We start from the raw sequence: 16,479 nt of genomic DNA, 5'->3' as shown, positions 1-16,479 counted from the left end.
TACGTTACATATTATACATGCCTTGGGTTAAGTTTGTCTTATTCCAGTGCTACTTTAATATTTATCAATATGACTCATACTACTATTGTCTATAATCCAGGTGATACAGTTTAATGACATTTAGCAGCCAAGTGTGTAAGCAGTTAGGGGGGCTAGAAGCTAGTTTATAATAAATTCAGGAACGCTTACTAAATGTCTTTCCACTGTCACTTTTGTTTGCAGAGTATAACCTTTTATGGTAATAGAAAAAACACCTTTACAGTTCCAAGTATGTTTTCTTTCCAAAGCAGTCATCTTACAGAATGTTAGTCACTGTGTGTGCTACATGATTCAATATCTTCATCACCAAAATAAAGTCAGGCTCTTTCTCCTAGACTTGTGGCATACAGTAAGATCTGGGCATGTACCCTAGCTCTGCTCATACTTGAAGTGAACCAGTAAGCAAATAACATTACTATGAGCCAGAGCTGAACCTTTCCAGTTCCAGGACTGGTGCTGTAGTGTCCTGAATGCCTTAAAAGGTTAGCTGAGCTGATCACTCCACTGCTTCTTATCTCTTGTCGACTGCCAGCTCTTTGGAGATATTATATTTTTAGCTCATCTTACAGAGGAATGTCAGTGTGCTAAATGCACAGGTTGGGTAATCGAGTAAAGCAGTAAGCCTCTGTGCTTGTTCCTGCCTTCTTATTCTCCACTGAGGCACCAGAGACACTACTCCACAGCAGCAAGGTAAGGCATTTCATGTTCCCTTTTTTCTTCACAATGGTAGACCAGCCAGAGCTGTGGAAATGTGTGATATAAACAAATAAATGCTTTACAGAAGTAAAATATGGTATGGTTATATGTGCATTTTCTTGGCTTCTGTGGGATGTACTTCATCTTCAGCTATTTTACCTATACGCAGTAGAATGTTTTCCTTAGGCATGTGTGTAAAAGTTTTTTTACACATGAAATAGTCCCATGAGGGCCCCTGTATATTACTCCCGGCCATATTTTTTATTCATCAGCTGTTGGCATATACTTTCAGTAGCAATACGTTCTTCTTCACTCACTCAGTAAGAAATTCCATTTTAATCCTAAAACATTCTCATGCAATACACTTTCAGAGACAGACCGTGGTTGCCTCGCTAAATTATAGTGACTAAAGAATATTAGTGTAATGCTAATGATATCATGCAAAATAAGAATTATATAGTTGCCAGCTTAATTTTTTAACCTAAACTGATAAGACACAAATAAGCTTCTCTGCATCACTTACATGCATGGTCATGCATACTTCTATATATCAAAGGGTAAGCAGAGTGATCGGACAGCTTTGACTGCACATTCTTGTCTTCAGCAGATGACTTGCTTACTAAAGAGTTAAAGAGGATGTAGTTTATTTTAAATTTTATAGCAGCTTTCAGTGTACTTTAAGAGGGCATTAGTTTGCATGCTTTTTATGGAATGCAAAGTACAGACTGAAGATAAATGTTTATATGATGGATATTGTATTTGAACAGTACATTTAAGGGAACAGATTCAGTTCATTTAAAACAGAATACAGTCGGACAGTGCACAAGAAGTCAATGAAATCCTTCTTGGCTTGATCGAAGTATAGTCAAAGACATACAAATACTGCTATAAATAAATCCTGGAAGAAAATAAGGCAAAATCATCTTGTACCTTACAAAGGTATGGTACCTTTATCATATTTTTTTTAACTTTTCCTTATCCAAGACAGTTTGTTGCTATACCCTGCCTGAACACTGAACTTGTATTTGCTGGAGGCTGCCATCCAAACCACAGAAGATACTTTACCGGGGATATGCTGACAGCTATCAGTTTGAGTGCAGCTAAGAAAAATGAAATTTTATTTGCCAATGTTACCATGTGATGTAGTCATCTTTGCATTTTAAAGCATTGTATTTTGTCACTGTTAGTCTAGCATGCATATTGCATTTTGTGTGTCTGGTGCCATGTTTCATGGTACACTGTTAGTTGGCATAAAGTATTAAAATCTTAATTTGTTCTGTGGTCCTTTGTCCACAGTTATATGTAGAAGCAGGACAATACTTTTTTTATAAATTTAATATGCACATCACTCACTATATTCTGAAATAAGAAAAAAATGAAGGCAGATTCAATGTTTCATGCAGACTGTAGATGAGATTATCAGTTAAAACAGTGTCATAATAAAACTATTTCAGCAAACATCTTATCTATATGCACATAGTCTTGCTTCTGAATGACACTGGAATGAGATAGAAAGGGGGGGAGGGTTCTGCAAACAGGAGCATCATTTGGGAGGTTTCCATCAATGCGCAGATTACTAATAATGCCACATACTCTGTTTGACTGGTTAACCTCACCCTTTTAAGACTGGACCATGGGCATGGTTATTTAAATACTTATTCAGAGTCACTCAACAATCACCTGACATGGACAGAAGAAGAACTCAGGTCTGCTATACAATAGCTTTCAGTGTTGGCCATCATGTTCAAAGTTGGGGCTGAGACAAATTCTAACTAGCCTTTTCTGTTATACTGTCAAGAAAAGCACAGTTCTACAACATGCTACTGCTATATATACTTGTACACTTTCTGGGGATTTTTCATACTCTTATTATCAGTGCCACACAGCCATTAACCAGATAACCCAGGTAGCTGAACTTATTCCAGTGGCATGTTCTCTATGGGATTTGTTTGCTCAGGCAATGACAGAAACTAGAAAAAGAGAAAAGCTCCAACATGTTAGATTTATTATTTTTTTCTGATGTGGTTTACAACTAGTCCTTGTTCTTACATAACATAGATCACTATATTTTTTATTTATTTATTTATTGACATTTGGTTACCAGGAAAACTGACTAGGTAGAAAGAAGCCCATTTTCAGCAGAAGCAGGGGAGTAAACCTTCAAATTATTACAAAACATTTTAAGAACAATAATTTTACAATCTTCAAAAATAAAACAAAAACATCTGCAGTTTAAATAATTACAACAAATTAGAAATAATATAATATAATATAACGTGAGTAGTCCATTTTTCCTACCTCCACCATAACCAAAGTCCAAGTATACATACTCACAAACACAGACACACACACACACACACACACACACACACACACACACACACACACACACACACACACACACACTCACGCACATACAAACATTCACATAAGCAAACATGTATCTGCACTTACACATGTGCACACACCCATGCATACACCCACACAGAACCACAATCTTCACACACATATACATACATGCACACATACACACAGGCACATATAAACACACCCATGTGTGTGCACACATACACACAAATGTGTGCACATATGGATGCACCCTCACGCATGCACCCACACACCAACACCAATAACCACACAGTGATGCACGCATCCACACATGTGATTTGTACATGTATTCATACACACACACACACACACACACACACACACACACACACACACACACACACACACACACAAACTTCATTTATTTCAAAGGGATCTTTTAGAAAAGAAAGAACACTTCAGTGTACTTCTAATTAAGGGACATAAGCAAGAAGTATAAATTTGCAATTGTTAGTAACATAAACTAATGAAAAAAACTAAGCAAGAAGGTAAATATGGAAAGAAACACAACCTGTCCATAAAATTAAGTACTGAAAGCTGTCCGATTGCAATGTGTTGCATTGTTATAAACTAAAAGCATATTCTGCTATTATCATAACTTGTAACTACATCACCAAGCTCTGCTTCCAATCTGATGTATCTTACTTTTAATTATCTGTCCATGAGAATTGTGAGTCCCTACTAGGGAACAGTACTAACCCATTGTATATAATCACTTTGTTTTTATAATTGTTTGCTAACTTCTGTGTAATCTATGTAAGTTTGTCTATGTGTGGCTTTTCTCCCCGGTCCTCCGCTGAAAATGGACATGTATCCAGTTGGACTATCCTGGTAAACAAATGTAACATAAATAAATAAATAAAATGTCATGTGTAAAGAGTGCAATGTGATCCTTGAAGAGATGTTCCCTGCCGTACTGGGAGGAAGTAGGCTGGGTGGAGTGTGCAGTTCTTATGTCTGCAAACATGAACACAACAGATAAGAACTATAGCTTTTTCAGTAGGTTGACTAGGTGTGTTCTGTTTAGTTACGTCAAAGTGAAAGTCAGCATCAAGCACTAGCTTTTCAAACAAAGAACCTTCCACATACTAAGTAAATCATTGTGGAAGAACTAACACCTTATTAGATGTGCTTGTCTTTTACCTTATTCTACTACTGTCATTTACCTTCTTCTTTCATTGCCTTTTATCGTTCTCTCTCTGAAGTAACTGTAAGCCTGACATGACATTAAAAGTTAGTGATTAACATAATACTGAGCTGGTCTGGTATGTGTAATTTAATTAATTGTAAGTGGTCTATGTGCATTCCAGTATTAAGTGGAATGCTCAATTCATTGCTTTGTCAGTAATTGTAAGTACATTTTTTTTTTAAATGAGACTGATTCATCTTGGTAAGTGCATTTAAATAATAAACAGCCAAGTAAATAATTGGAAAAATGCAGAAAACAAATTGGTTATAGAGTAGACAATCAGACCCTTGGCCTGTTTGTGTTATATTTTTAATGACGGCATGCTCTGTGTTTTGCTTTTACCTCCTTACAAGTAGTTAAAGTCTTGCATTGGTCAGCCTATTCTGTGAATCTCATCAAAAGTTCTACAGATTCACCAGCACTAGTTTTATTACAGACACATGAGGACAGCTCCACAACTGTACAAATGCAGGAAATTCATACCAGTTTTTAAAGGTGACAAGTAAATTAGAAATCAATGGGAAAAGAACAGAATACCAACAGGCTAGTATACTGCCTCTGTGGCATACTACTGTTGTAATTACACAGGTCTGTGTCCCTCCCGTTACAGGTAAGTTCCAATGAAAACAAAGAAGACAGTGATAATCACAAGGAAAACCAAAATAACACAATGATGTGATATCATTTACAAACACACAAATTGCACTATCAAAAGTTTGGTTAATCAGACTAAAGAGCAGAGTATTAACAAAATTACAAAAAAAAAAAAAAAACAAGTATATCTCTGGCATAACTAGAACCTTCCTGCATGCATAACATAAATAAAAGCGTCATGGCAAATCATTAAATGAATAACCAAACTCTTCATCAAATAAAAAAAAAAAAAAACATCAGGTATCAAAAAAGAAGCAAAACCTGTTTTGGTTTATTAGCTTTAACTAATTCACATTAAACTGGATTATTTTCAGAGCTGTACTCAAAAAAAGGACAGCACTTCAGCTTAATACAGAGAATAGCCTGCCAGGACTTTTAATTAATGACTGATTTAGTCATATGAGATTTGTATTGAGTTACACACAGACAGGAAGAAACTCTTTCTCACAGAGACATACACACACACACACACACACACACACACACACACACACACACACACACACACACACACACACACACACATGCTGATATATATATATATATATATATATATATATATATATATATATAGGTCACCTTCATTTGCCTGACAGTAAATTTGCCAGACAGATATTTCAGGTAGCCCAATTACGTGACAGTTAATTTGCCCGACAATTAGAAAAAGTTAAGTAAAAGGTTTTTGTCCTTTTCTCCACAGTAGTGCGATCCTGGAGTTAGAATATATAGTTAGGGGATGTGGGGGGGGGGCAAAGCCCCCCATCTACGTTGGTTTTAGTGAACAATAAAAAAACAAACTGCACAATATAAAACCAAAGTAGGTGGGGGGCTTCACCCCCCCCAACTATATATTCTAACTCCAGGATCGCACTACAGTAGGGAAAAGGACTTATACCTTTTACTTGCCTTTTTCTAACTGTTGGGCAAATGAATTGTCAGGCAATTGGGCTGCCTGAAATTTCTATTGGGCAAATGAACTTTAGGTGAAATGAAGGTGACCCATATATATATATATATATATATATATATATATATATATATATATATATATATATATGTGTGTATATTTATATAAATATTTTCCCTAGCATTGTTATTATTCTAGAGAAATATTTTCAAAGAAATTGTGTAATATATTACCAAAAAAATTGCACGCAGACTGTTCGGTCAGGATGCTTGAGAAAATAGCCTGGGAATGTATCAATCTTAGTAACTATTTCAGTAGCTTTAAATTACAGAGTTCACATGAAAAAATAACAGACTTCATTCTCAACACTATATATGTTAATGAAGAGATAAAGAACTGTGTCATCATTTTCTGATTAGACTTTTCTGCTTCTCTCCTGTATCAATTGTTATTTAAATTAAGACATTTACGTGGATCTGTGGACCTATCCATCCATCTTCTTTCTAAGGGGTCCCCCCTTTCCCTAAGAGTTCTAATAGATTACAACATTAATACCAAAATAATAGACACATATTATTTAGTAATACAAATTGTAAAATATTTCAGTTACTTGTATATGACAGCATTGAATTACAGAACTTCTACACACCAACCCTGCCAGGTTTGATTGTACTTTTTTGAGTTCCAAGGTCTCTTTCAGTTATTGTTTCTTTCAGCTTTTCCCGGTTAGAGGTCGCCACAGCAGAACTCTGGTCTGCTAATGATTGGCAGTAGATTTTTACATGCCGAGTTGCCAGCTCTGACACACAACCTTCAATGAAGGTACGCCCATTCACACATGTCTCCACACAGAAGACACTCTAGCTGAGAATCGAACAGGACAACGTCATACTGTGAGGCAACAATGCTACCGCAACACCACCACCGCAATTCAAGGTCTCTTTCAGTAAATGTTGGAAATATATCACAAATAGCATAAAACACTAAAATAACAAGATTTACAAATGTGATACATTATTTGGAACTATAAAAGGGTTTCTCATCAAGCCTTAACTTTTCTACAATGCTATAAAAAACATATTACTTTTATAAGCACTGTCAGAAGCACTAGCCGACATATGAAACTAGTTTTGCAAGATTTAAAGGGAAAAAAAGATCATAGGGCACAAATGTACAGTATTTTGCTTTGGATAAAAATAAGTACTTTACTTTGAGAAATGCTGTCAGAAGCATAAGTAAAGAGCTAAAACTGATATTACTCAAGTTAAGCTGAACCATTCTTACCGGTTGAAGCTTGGTAAAATTCAATCAGCTGACCACCTTACTTATTTGTTAACAAACTGGAAATAAATAAACGTAGCCTCTGCAAAATTAGCAAACTATTTTTTGGTGAGAAGGCTTAACCCCCCCCACACACACACAGACGCACACACACACACACACACACACACAGACGCACACACATAATGTAGGAGGAATTCAAAATCTCTTTCTAAAATACTTCTCTATCTTAGCTATCACTTCTATTATCAAATAGCCAACTTTGCTTGCCACTTTAAAATTCCAGCTTTGCTAGAACTCTAATTTGTCCTGAGCTTTTACGTTTTCAACCTACATTTGCCCTATGGCACCACCAAATTTAGCTGCATACATAATGGTACAATGACATTTTATTTTTGTGCATTGTTATAGTTTATTTGTAAATTTAAGACAAATTATACCAGTGTTCAGTAATGAAATATTCCTCAGACCAAGATCTAATGAAAATGCAACCTTTTCTTTTAAACTTTGTTTCTTTTCTTGTTTGTATTTAGCACCATTAATACAAGAGGCTATGGATAAAGTATCAAAAGAAACACACACATGATAATCATGAGCTAAACAGTATGCCTCCTTATTATGGAATATTGTGCAGATATTGTGACACACCCACAGTACAATGCATTCAGCAACAAAAAATAATATGGGCACTAATTAGTGTCAATGAAAGTGCATTACATATGAACTACATGGTTTAAAGTTGGTAGCAAGTTCTTCTTGTATGTTGACCTAGTACATGCTGTTTATTTGAATGTATTGTAACTGAGTTTACTGAGCACTGTCAGTTCCTTGCTTTCTAGCTCAGGGATTAAGAGTACTGATTTTAAGAACCAGAGTTTGTGACTTCTAATCTTACAGCCACTGACTGAGATTCAAATTCTCTTTTTGAGTTCTGTAGTGTAGTGGGTATCATATCTGCATAACATGCAGAAGATCCTGAGTATGGTCCTCAGTAGATCTATTAGTCTGGCAGTCAGTGCAGAGGATTAAGGTTCAGAGCTATTGGCAAGTTACATTCTATGGTACATGGTTTTGTTCCCTCAGCCTTCATTTGCCTAGTGTGTGACCTTGAAAAAGTCATTTAATCAGACAGTACTTTGGAGCAATTGGGACTTTGGGGTAGGCTCCTTGGTGGTCTATTGAACTGCATACCTAGTAACTACCAATGAACCTAATCAGCTCAGCAAATTCAGTTGATAAAAGCCTGTGCTCACCAAAAAGTGCAATGTTAAACTATGGGTCTAAGAACAAAAACATGCCACAATTAGAAAACATCTGTTGTAGTATCACAAGCACCATGCACTTTCACTCATTTTGAAAGTGACGGCCCAAAACACTTACTTTATACTAAGTACAAAATCACACAACCTGGGGGAAGAGGGAATAACCCACATATTGAAGAACTCTATTTATTGACTCTTAGCACTTCAACATGACACTTTTGCAGCACCTTTACTTCAGTATCATAAAGTATCATGCTGGATTGTAAAATCACAATAAACATACTTCTTCAATATCCATCAGTGGTATATTTTAGCTATATATTTGTTCTTGCTGTGGTTTAAAAAAATATCCAAATGATAGGGATTATGCAATCTCTAACAGTATAATTAAGTAAGAGTGTCATACAAAGAGAAATCCTCCCTACTTGAGGGAGCACAGGGTCTTGGCACTGCACATTATGTTTTTATTTTTTTTTTTTTTTAATATTTTTCATTCATTTCCAGTCCTGATCAGTAAATGCTTGATTAGTCATGCAGAAAAAAGGCTTCGATAAAACTGAGTTACTCGAGTTGGTACTTCACAAACTCAGCTGCAACGAATTCAAGTAAACCCAGTGAATACTGACTCAGCATCACAGCTGCTGGGTTCAGTCCTAAACGTCGTCAGTCGCTAATATTAGCCATATAACTGTATTTGTGCAGATATTGCATTTTCTATGTTGTATGGTGGCTGACTGGAAATGGCATCCATGTTACATCTGTACAGGTCAGTCTTGAACTCCAGCTTATCCATTTGTGTAGACAGTATGACAGTAGATGCCAAGATTTAGTATTTTCCATGTGTTCAGATGATCTGTTCAATAGTTTCCACACCACAGCTCAAGGAGTCAGTTTTGAACTCTTTATTAATTTTCCATGTGATCAAATCATCCTTTGGATAGTTTCCACTTCACAGCTGAAGGACTCAATTTTCCACTTATAATAACATCCCATGCTAACAGCGCAGTAGCCCTTACAAAGATACTGTTCACTGCATAGTAAATAACTATATAGCAGTATCATCTCTTACCTCCAAAGCTCTATTCAGAATAGCATCAATAAAACATGAGCACTGTTCTTGTAGTATATGATAAATGGTTACAATACCTGTCTCACAGCTCCGGAGTATAAAGTGGAACTATTTTGTCCCCAAACTGTTAGAACAACAATTAATTGCAGGGATGTACTGTTCCCTATGAGCTACCCTTGTTCACTGGATAATATTACTTCCAGGCAGCACCAGTGTTCACTGTTGAACTCCTTTATGAGACCGTGCTGCAAGCTCTGCAGATAAGCCGATTATGCCCAATCACCTGAACACTCCTTTTCCCCCAAACCTGCACAATAATACACAGTAATAGAGCTTAGCTTATATGCGGCATCTTCCTTAAAGGTGTGCCAAGGTGATGCCATAAAATGCAAAAATATATGCTTTTGTATGCATTAACTGTGAACTACAGCATATGTAACAGAATTTACATGCTGGCAAGACAAGCTATAATTATAAACTGCAGCAATTCTCCCATTTGTATAATTTATATTATATAGTTTCATGAGCCTGTATTTTAACTACTGATGTGTACTTTAAATCTATATATTTGCATTATGTTAAAACCAAGTTTATAACTTGAGCAACCCCCCCTCCCCGACTTTATATACTTTCAGCTCCCCAACCACATGATCCAAAAACTCTGCTAATGGTACTGATGAGATAAAACCAGTGCTTGTAGCAATATGGGAGATGTCCCTCAACCAACCCTGCCACCCTCAAGCTCACACACACACACACACACACACACACACACACACACACACACACACACACACACACACACACACACACACACACACACTCATGCATACATACTGAGAGATGTGCAGCAGACGTGCACAGCCTCTGATGTTTACACAGTATGGGGGATAATGTTACCCTCAGACAAATTTAGCAGGCATGAGATGATGCCTTCCAAACATACCTCCCAGCTGTACAGATTTTCGCAGAATGCTTAGATTTTTGCCTCATATTTTCGGTCCATTTTTCATAAAATTGTGGTTTTCTGGCAAATTAGCAGCAAATCATTAGGGATTGAAGTAAGAAAATAATGACAGACGTTTGAGTTACAGACTTCATGCCCTTCCAAAAATGTATGCAAATGTAATACCTGTTATTCTATCAACTTTGTAAGTTTTTAAGATCAATATTTAAAAATTGTCCCTATTTTTGGGCCTTTATCCCACTTTTATTTATGGCTTTGTCCAGATTTCTTGGTCTAAGAGGTGGAGAGGTATGCTTCTAAACCAGATACAGATCAGTCACAGGCAATACAACTCAATCACAATTTTGTTACTCGTCTAACCAAAGTAGAAGATAATATGCAGGAAGTATGCATGACAACACCTGGCTGCTAGTAACTAAAAAATATGAAATGGTTGTATATGAGAAATGCTACTGCCACTCAACAGATGTGTCAGGAGTCTGGCATGTGATATTACAGCAGAGCTATAACTCATTAAACTGTAGTTATGTACTCTTTGTGTAGCAATGCTTACATTCAGCTCTCTAAAGTACATTATGGTATATTTCTAAAATAATTAATTTATTTTAATAGATATTTCCATAATGGAGAAATAATAGACATGCATCTTCCAGCTTTCACAAAAATATTAGGTTTGTTACATCTATATAATAGGTGTCAAGTCATATTCATATAATGCTATTAAGTAATAAAATTCACAATACAGCTTTATGTATCAGTATTTTACACTGCTCACAGAAAGAAAATGCACACACTGGATGCAAAACTGCACACATGTATGTCAATGTTATTCATATGCTGCAGCATTTTCATATATCCAAGCACACAAATGTGCCATAGTCTGGCAAGCATGGTACAGAACATAATGGTGGGACAAACATGGTGCAGAACACAATGGTGGAGCAAGCATGCTGCAGAACATAATGGTGGGGCATGACTTTTTGGTAGAGCACTGTCCAGTCACCTCTTCCACTGCAATGCCAGCATACCTAGACTTTTTTGATACCATTGCTTTTAGCAGAGAATATACACAAGACAGCAACACTCACTGACAGCAGAAAAAGTCACAACATCTATTCCACTATGGTGAGGTATACAGTGCTGTCAACACGATAAACATGAGCCGGCACAAAGAGAGGAAGGCAAATTAAAACTGGTGAAAAGAGAATCATGGCACACAGTGTGAACAAGAACCTTAAACTGCACAAATATTAAACTAAAAGGATGAAAAGGGATACTCTATCATCAAAATATCACTTATTAAAAGGTTGCTTACAAATTTTCTCTTTCTGCATTCATCAAGAAAACTTTTTTTAATAAATTGTAAGTCTGTTTACGTCTTTGTATGTGCCAGGTTACCAAGTTATCCTCATGCATTACTTCAGTGATTATGATTAATACAGAAAAACACAGACATTTTCAATTTTCATATCCTAAATTTTTTGTACGTGGATTGGACACTCCAAATTGGCCCTAGGTGTGAGTGCGTGTGTGTGTGTGTGTGTGTGTGTGTGTGTGTGTGTGTGTGTGTGTGTGTGTGTGTGTGTGTGTGTGTGTGTGTGTGTGTGTGTGTGTGTGTGTGTGTGTGTGTGCCTTCTGTGAAAGGTTGGGCGCTGGGCTGGCAACTCAACACTGTAAACCTCCACTGCCAATCATGAGTGGACAGGTGATCCGCTGTGGTGACCCCTAGCCTGGAAAAGCTGAAAGAAGAAGTCGCAGTGCTTTACTGGGAGTGATGCTAGCGAATTCTTTGCTCATGTATACCTTAGAACAGCAGCATTACTGCTTTACATGTTGACCTGAATATGATGCAAAGACAAATGTTTCCATCCTAAATTAGAAACTGATTAATAGTATCACTGTTGCCATTTTCACCGTCACATCTGCAGTAAAGTAAGTACATAACAACCCTACTTTCACTGTAATTTGTAAGATGCATATTAAATAAATCCGAGAGTAAAACTACAGGAATGGAATGAGTCACATGCTCATCAGTAACCAGCACAATCATGTGCTGCCCAGCGCCATCATACAGATATTAACCTGCAAATGCTATAAGTGCTGTATAATGTCACAAAAAGGTAAGATCGACTGTATATAAATTTGTTAAATATACTGAGCTTTTCATAAATACGAGTTTATTCGGCATTGTGACTGTTACTGTGTTCTCACTATATACTTTTAAACTTATATATTACTTCTGCAAAATCTGTTGATATGTTGTCTGATTTTACATTAGTATTATTCTCTTGGAGTAACTTGACTTTCTGCTTTTCCCAGTTAGGGGTTGCCACAGCGGAACTCCGGTCCGCTCATGATTGGCAGTGGATTTTTAAGGTGCCAAGTTGCCAGCTCAATGCCCATATTTCAACGAAGGCACGCCCATTCACGCTCACACCTACCTGCGTGTCTTTAACATCACTCAACCATGGGGAGGACATGCAGACTCCACACAGAAGGCGCTCCAGCCAAGAATCGAACGGGAGAGCCTCTTGCTGTGAGAGGACAACACTAACCGCTGCACCACCGCGGCTATTCTCTTGGAGTAACAATAAATAAAAAGAAACATATTGTCAATATTTCATGCATAGTTGATGACCACAGCAGTACACACTGTGTGTGCAAGGGACACTTTTGCAACTATCACCAAATGTGAAAATGTACTGTGTTGACATAAGTCACTACATGGGAAAATCCCATGTTTTCTGAGGTCACTAACCTCACAGCTGACAGTATTCAATAAAAGGCTGCAAAGATGAAACTGTCTGCATGAGGAGGGTGTGGAACTTCTCCCATCCCCCACCTCCACATGAATGTAGCATTCAAATTCTGCTTCCAATTCAGAATTCAGGTGAACTGTGACACAGCATCAGTGTGTATAAAAGGATAAGCAGGCCAGTATTCCATTTCTTTCATGACTCATATTTAATCAGAAAGTAACAAACAAAAGAAAGAATCTCTAGTAACTTCAGTGGTGCAAAATGTACAACCAAAACTGAAAATGCTACTGGATCAGGACATCATATGTTATGCTGACTAACAAAATTCTCCTGCTGCCACTGCTAACTTCTACCTCCCTAAACAAAAGAAATATTTTACTAAAGTTACATTTACAACAAATTCTGTACAATTTTAACTTAACAAATGCTATAAAGGAAAAAGTAACATCACTCAGACATACAGCTGACTTTGTTTTACTTCAGCAATAGTTATGCTAGTAAATGCAAGCCTCGCTCAACTCCCATCTCCCACTTACCCATATCAACAAGAGGTACACACAAACTCGGTATTCTACTCCCTCCTACTTCCAGCATCCCATCATTGTTTCATTATTTCTCAGTCTATCTACATCTCCTCTCAGTTCTACTTCATCCAACTTCAGCGAGCCAACCACTACCTACACAATACCAGCACCACAGCAGTTTCCAGCAAAATTGTCCATCTTCTGTAACATCAGAGTCACATCTGTCCTGTGCACTACTTATTGCAACAAACTTGATGAAATCAGTGCCTTTCTTTCTTCAAACTCCCCTGATCCAGTTATCATTACAGAACCTTGTCTCAGAAATGACCACCATAACTTAAACCATTTCATCAAAGACTTTAATTACCACACTAATTCCCACCCCGCTCTTTGTAATGGAGGTGGTGTCATGCAGCTTCACAGGCCAACACTCAACTTGTGTGTAGTAGCACAAGCCAACTCCACCAATGACCATCAACCCAAATATATAATATTACTAGACTTCAAACCAATGGCTACCATTATTTTTATGTTGCTGATCTACCTCACCAACTCCCTGGCAAAATTCACTGCTCTGTTGACAAACATCCTATCAGACAAGCATATAATTATATAATTATCCTTACACCTTGACAAGACAGAGCTTCTTGCTAGCCCTACAATCCTTCAAATGGTGACTAGGCCTACCAGACTTAATTTTAAAACTCACCACCACTCAAACCTTGACTTCATAATTACCTCCCACCACAACAATATATCCATTATCATAAATCACCTACCCCCTCCTCCAGTGACAACTGCCCTTTAACATTTCACATACAATATCTAAAAATAAAATATTCCCCTAGAACTATTTCCAATAGAACCAAAGCTCCCACAAAAATAACTAGACTGAAAGCCCATCTTTCCACAATTCACTGTTCCCCAATTCACAACCTCACTAATTCAAACTCTGTTGCCAACCTCTTTTCACAACCTTTACTAGACCCTCAAAATGCACACTTCCCTATAATCTCTAGGCTATTTAAATGTAATAAAATTGACTGGTACTCTCAATATTTGAAAACTCTATGCATTTATGTGATGAAGCTTGGAATTTCAGGGGAAAGAATTACTCACTCCTAACTCAAGGGAGTAATATACTAAGCTAATGAACATTACTAAACAAGTCATATGTAGGCATAAAGCTAAGTACTTCAGATCAAAGTAAATTACCCTCCATCACTCCCCTAAATAGCTCTAGCATTAGCTAAATAACATGTCTGACAGAAATTCACCCATATCAGCTACAGCCTAGGAGTTACAGAACATCAGTACAATAGTTTTATAGAATAGAAACTAAAATAGTACAGTGTAGATTACAAGTATATATATATATATATATATATATATATATATATATATATATATATACTTAATCGTATAACAGATGAGTTTTTCCCATATATATTACATACCCATACAGTATAGAATAACAAAAATATGCATATATATACATATGTACAAAATATCAGGAAAGGCTTTAGCAGATGGTTCGCTATAAAGGCATCAATGTTAGTGGGAGATTGATAGTGGTTCGACATGAAGGATGGGATATTAGAGTAGGACTGGTAGTTGTGTTAGTTGGGGCAGTGTGAGGGTGAGATAGAGTAGTGTTGAGCAACATGTGCGGCACATGCATATTCGTGGAGTCAGCTTAGGTTACTGGAGGGAGACATTAGGTATATGCAGGTAGAGCTCTTTCTAAGATAGATAAAAAGTTTATCTCTGAATGCTTTGTTTTTCATGTTGCAAAGGTCAGGTTGGAATGAGTTCAATAGATTAGGTACCAGAACTTGAAAGGGATGTTATGAAGAGGACAACGTGTTTAATAAGTACTTGGGCATTGTACTTTTCTGAATGAAGCTGGTAAGGGGATCTTTACTTTTATGTGTGAGAATGGAGAGCGTTTCATTATACAGAGTTTTGTGGATAAGGCAGATAAGAAGATCAGCTCTCTCCATTATGAGAAATCATTTGACTTGATGAAGAGTGATGCATTGATGCCTGTTTATGGGGATAGTAGAATTAATCAGCATATTTTGTTAGAGAGAGTTTGTGTGTCTTTGAAGCTTTTAGTGGAGGAGTAGCTTAGTAAAGGCAGGGTGTTTTCTAGTTGGCATTGGTGGATGTTTTTACCTATGACATTCCTTCCTTTTGGTATGATGGACTGTAATATTTGATGACAGCCAAAGAGCATAGACTTTATTTTAGCTTTTAAATTGTTAATGCATGTAGCAACTTTTAGGTTGGGAAAAAAGAGTTACTCCTAGGTATATGACCCATTCAGTGGGTTGGGTGTTATACATAAATGGTGAGGAGGGTCTATATTAAATCATCAAATGCGTAGAAAAGCGAACAATGATTTATCGACCCCATGTAAGCGAAAGCATACAAACTCGAATAGTTAGAACAGAGATTTTTTTTTTCCAAGGGAAAAAAATTGCTGTTCCAAATAAAAAAAACACTTAAAACATAACATAAAGTGGGGGGGCTTCTCCCCCCACACCCCCCTACTAAAATATACCAACTCCATGATCGCACTACAGTGACGAAAATAGCAAAGTAACGGACGCAGCCAAGCAATTTCTTTCTCAGGGAAAGAATTCGCTTATATGCCGCTTCGTCATTTTGCCTTTTCGTCTTTTCAAGTTCGACCAAGACACATTCAAAAGAATGTGTCTTTGGTCATCTAATAGGAACCC

General features: G+C 36.9%; 1 protein-coding gene across 1 annotated transcript in view; it reads left to right on the top strand.

The window, feature by feature from the left end:
• Positions 1 to 415: 415 nt before the first annotated feature.
• Positions 416 to 16,479, top strand: part of LOC122802867 (four and a half LIM domains protein 2) — a 388,073-nt gene continuing 372,009 nt past the window's right edge. The window contains exon 1 of the mRNA XM_044072664.1: positions 416 to 729. The gene's annotated coding sequence lies outside the window, so the exon portion shown is untranslated. The remainder of the gene's footprint in view (positions 730 to 16,479) is intronic.

This window comes from Protopterus annectens, chromosome 5.part0 (genome assembly GCF_019279795.1).
Source record: "Protopterus annectens isolate FY-2018-M chromosome 5.part0, PAN1.0, whole genome shotgun sequence".
In the NCBI taxonomy this organism is placed as follows: domain Eukaryota; kingdom Metazoa; phylum Chordata; order Ceratodontiformes; family Protopteridae; genus Protopterus; species Protopterus annectens.
Note: the sequence above shows the minus strand (reverse complement) of the source record. Positions and strands in the feature narration are given on the sequence as shown.